Consider the following 5,588-nt stretch of genomic DNA (forward strand, 5'->3'; position numbering starts at 1 on the left):
AGGATAGGAAGATAGGAAGGGGTAGGCATATAGGGAGTTAGGGGGGAATTAAATGCGACACACGTGCATTGGCAAACACATAGTACGCCTCTTTCAATTCATCCTTCCGCAACCAATGCTAATCATCACTTTTTCTCTAGCTGGATTTATATATTATTTTAATATATTTTATTAAAATTAAAAAAATCAAAACTCATTAATCTTATCTTAATTAAAAATTCAATAAAATTTTAAACTTTCGTTTTATCAAATGTACTCTATCGTGATATTTATAAATTACTTTTAATTATTTATTAAAATCAAAAAAAGTTAACTTATTGATGTTTAAAATAGAAAAAAAATTCAATTTATCCTTATTAAATTTATTATTTTTTAATTATTTATAAGTTTTCATCTAATTCTATTTATGAATTACTTTTAATATATTTCACTGATATAAAAAAATTTTAAAACTTAATAACTCCAACCTTATTAAATTTACATATTTTAAACAATATATTTTTTCTCTTTAGTATTTAGTAGAGGGTAAAAAAAATTTGTGACGAAAATTTATTAATATGACTTATAAATTGAATTAAAAAAAACTTCTTCCTTATAAATAAGATTAGAAAGAGTACCCTCTTATTAACAAGATTCTTTTCCTTACTAATATTTAATTTAATGTAGGTATAAGGACAAAAAAAATCTTTTCTTTTTACCTTATAAGACCAGAGCATGCAATGCTCTCTTTCCTTCCATACACCGAGCAGATATTCATAGAAGGCTCATCTCTTTTAACCCTTTTTTTTTTTTTGGCCGAAACCCTTGGTTTCAATAATCACAAGATATGCCTGCAAAGCCTTGAGAAATGGGAGACAGGGGAAGTGAGAGTATCGGTAGGAGAGATCCTCGGCTGTTGTAGTTGTAAAGCCCCTCACTCCTGACAATGACCTCTCTTTTCACTTCTTCATCGTCATGATGCCTCTTCATGGCTTGCAAACTGTAATGACACTGACTACACTCTCCCATTTGCATTCCCCGCCATTTCTGGGGGGTGGGTGAGGAGCATCTTGTTTCAAAAATCATGCTACATCCATCCATTGCAGGACTTCCATGTCCTTCACTTTCCTGTACTCTCTTCACATTTATTCAGCTTTGAATTATACATAACCAAGGTTCCAAACACAATTTGAATTGGGTTTCTATACTTGTCACTCACAATCAATATATTTGCAAGCAGGCAGACACATGGAAATACTGATGCATGTGAAACTCACTTCTACTCCTCACAATTATTATCTCCTTAAATCTGCAATAATCAGTAACGTTTATGGCTCCAGAGAATCAAATTATTTGTCAATGACGAATTAAAAACCAGACTAACTATTAGAAACAGGATTCATCCATGACAAGCGATACTCCCTGGTTTGGTATATGTTATGTCATGCCGCCCATCTCCAATTCCAACTAATACTTGACTATTGTACAAATTACAAACACCCACCTGCTTGAACTGTTCAAAGAAAGTACCATGTCTCCCAATTATCATGAGAGCTTCACCCAATCCATTTCAGCGTGCCCAGTCTAATCATTTAGAAAACAACTTGAGCATAACAAGCCAAGTTCATCTAATTTCACCAATGCAAACACAGAAATGGCTACATGTTGACATAACAGGTCACGGCGTCACGCATAGCTTTGAGGAGACGTTCAAACTACCGAATGAATAACTCAACCGTATGAGTAGCTACTAGCTAGTGAAGGGAAGTCATGACTAACAATTATACATATAATACTACGTCATTTGTCCAACTCAAAGGAGAAATAGCTTTTACGTTTTCACATCCTAAAGCTCCAATCAACAGCGAGCTGTTAAATGTGAGTTGAGAGTGACATTCCCTGCAGCACAAAAGAACCACATGTGTTGTATCCGGATTTCATTTTCATACAATAGCTTCAAAGGCAAACCATACTGCAACTTTGCTGTGCTGAGAGAAAATACAAACACCACAGCTTTTAGAAAATACGTGACACAACCTGGCAAGCCAAAATACAAGCTTTTCCAAATCAGAAGACCCTTCAATTTCCATGCCTTAAAGTTATCATCAAAATAAGCCTACAATAAGTTTTTGCTTCAAAATTTTCTCTCATGTCTAATGCTCTGTCAAGCTGGCACAGAACTTTTGATTAACGTATCTGGGAAGCTCATAGACTTGAATAACAAAGTCAATATCCAGTGGCAGTAGATTGGTCCCTCATAAGTAAGGAAATGAATGGTTAAATGAACCAACAAGTACCTGGAGCAGAATTCAAGTGACAAGTTTGGTATACAGGGTGCTTGACAGTTTCTGCATGCCCTTGAGAATGCTGATCAGAGGGGCCTGATCGAGGAAGATAATTTTCAGACCTTTCATTTGCATTTCCTAAATGATCAGCTGGTTGATTCACTTTCATAGTCAATCTTGTCGTTGATACAGACATCCTTATCCTTTCAGAGTAAAGCAAAGATTCTGTACTCGTAAGAATAACAAAAATTTAAGAACTAGTTTAATCACCCAGAAGTCACAATTCAAGCAATGAGGAAATGAACGGGGTTAAACTTTATGAGCATAATAAGAACATATATACATATAGATATATCATTTAAAAAAAAGTTTTAGAGCATTATAATCCATTGGCTAACATTAACATATCCTCAAACTATTGTAATTGTAACTATCTATATATGAAATTATGAAGTGTAGCAAAAAAAAAAATGCTCTCTTTAACTTCGTTGACAGACAAGACAATGTTCTATAAATCTCCAAGGAATAGCATAACTTCAAAGAAGTGAGCTAAGGCAACAGTGTTTCTGATGCCCAAATGTGAGTAAACAAACTTACCTTAAGTCAGGGAAAAAATAATAAAAATAAAACTCTCAAGCCTAGGTCTTAGCCTTCCCAGTTCAAGGATTCATCTCTAAATCATTCCAGCCAAAACTTTCATCCTCGTACGTCTGTTTAGGTCCTGCTCTCTCCAGTATAAGTTTCCATCCAGCACACTCCAAACACTTGGACGAAAAACCATCCAAATAAACTATCAAACAGTGTAAAATTTTGATGAGACCAAGAGACTGGAGAGACATCAATGATCAGGCACAGCAGCCAACAAAATTAAAATCTCACACACCTGTTTTTTTTTTTTTTAAACCTTGTCCGATTGTCCTAGGTAGGTCTCCAAAAGCTAGTGTCATGGTTATAATGATTAGAAGCACCCCTTTCTTATTTTTCTTAGTTGCCAGACATTTTTTGATAATTGCTCTACTTATTTTTTCACATTTAGTTGCAAGATAGTAGCTCATAAGTAATTGAGAAATATAATTATACTACAAAAAGATGGTTATTTCTAATATGTCAATCTATGTCCTGTCTTGATGTCCAATTTTAAATAATTCCTCCCTGGTTCTTCCATTGGCATAGAATAAACTGATTTAGAAGTATTAAAGAGGAGGAGAAGGAAGTTATAGGATGACAGTCAATAATCATCGTCCTTAAAAAAACAATTACAAGGCAAGAAATCCCCACAAATATTCAATTTATAAGTAAATAGATGGAGATGCATAGAGAATGTCACCCTAGAGGCGATAGACCTGTTTGAGTTCACCAATCACAATACCTTCTGCTTTTTGTTCTCTAGTTAAATTATTAATGGGACGGACATTCATTGACATGTCATTAACGGTTGAAACTTGAAATAAAAACAAAAGCGCTGATAGTTGAATGTTCTCATTATGCAAATAAGGGTTTAAGGAAAAATACTCCTGGGCATCAAAAGTTAAAAAAAGTTACTAATTTGAATTTCCTATCAAAGAAAGGAACAAAATATTTCATATGAATGTGAAGACCTAGCCTATTCCACTTAAGGGACAAAATTAGCGGAGCAAATGAGCACAGAAGGTTTCCCCAACTTTAGCATCTAGCTACAGGGCAACCAGACATCTGCCCCCGTTACACAGTCACCTTTCAATGGAAAGTTAGAAAAAAAAGACTAAAACATAATTCCGAATGCTGGAAAATGCAATTGTGGATTGTCTTTCTCCATCTCCACAATAATTACAAAACTGATGGTAAAACAGTTCTGCCAGTGCTAGATGACTCATTCTCTATATTTCCTACTAGACTGATTGGTAGAATAAAACGATGCGTGATGCACTTTCCTTTTAACTTTAATTGAGATCTATAAAGACAACTGTACCTGCAAATATTGTTGGACCATCACAAGAGCTTAGTGGGCTTATTCTGTTGACCAAGATGCTAAACGTTACAGAGTTGTGGTAAATATATATTATGCACTTAAATTGATGAAATTTGATAATAAAATTAATATATTTTATAGATATTCAACAGATTTTCGATGTTATCTTTTTCAAATTTATCTGTAGGAAAACTAGGATTTTGAGGTCCATTTATCCTTATGAAGTTAGGATTCTCCTATATTATAAATAGGAAAGGTCATTAGCAGCAAGAAGCAAGTTGCAGGGCATCTATTACCAAGGCCTAAAATCCGTCTTTTGAAGATTTCTACACTCAGACAAACAAGCCTTAACTATTTTCTACCAATATTTGAAGATTCATTTTGCAATGTGAAGCAAGGAAGTTCATTTTCTGATTTACTTATATGCACAAAATTAATTATATGGGATGAAGCTCCAATGGCTCAAAGATTTTGCATTGAAGCATTTGATAGAACATTGAAGGATATTATGCATTGCAAACAACCATTTGGTGGTAAGTGCATTTCGTGATTTTCGTCAAATCCTTCGAGTGATACCCAAAGGAACAAGAGCAAGTATCGTTAATGCATGTATCAGTTCATCGTACCTATGGGGAATACTGTAAAATCTCCATCTGACATAGAATTTACGATTACAACGCATTTGGTGATATCAGATCTTGCCTTGTCTAAATTCTCACAATGGCTTCTAGATGTTGGGGACGGGAAGTTAGGTGAATCTCATGATGGAATTGCAAGATTGAAATCCTTCAAACTTATTGATCACAAAATCAAAGATCCTTTGCATGCCATTTTAATGAAATTTATCAAGATATATTATCAAACATTACAAATAGCAGATATTAAAATGATAGAGCAATCCTTGCACCTACAATGAAGTTGTTGATCAAATTAATGAATACATGTGTTCATTGCTAGAAGGAGATTTAATTGAATACTACAGTTGTGACTCAGTTTGCAAATCAGAAGAAACAATGATTCATTTGATAAGATCTACAGTCAGAATTCTTGAACACAATAACTGCTCTAGACTTCCACCACACAAGTTGGTTCTAAAAGTGTGGTGCCCCAATAATGCTACTGCATAACATTCACCAAGCTGCGGGTTTGTGCAATGGCACACGACTTAGAATCACAAGACTTGGAAAACAGTGATTGACCCATAACATTGATGGTTCAAGGCCTGATCAAAAGGTTTTGATCCATAGAATGGACATGAATCTTTCAGAGAGTAAATGGCCATTCTGTATGCGAGAAGACAATTCCTTATTATATTGTCTTTTGCCATGACTATTAATAAGAGTCAAGGTCAATCTCTACAGTACATTGGATTGTAT

This window comes from Prosopis cineraria, unplaced genomic scaffold (assembly GCF_029017545.1).
Source record: "Prosopis cineraria cultivar Desert tree isolate PC_DT_omini unplaced genomic scaffold, ASM2901754v1 PC4, whole genome shotgun sequence".
Lineage (NCBI taxonomy): Eukaryota > Viridiplantae > Streptophyta > Magnoliopsida > Fabales > Fabaceae > Prosopis > Prosopis cineraria.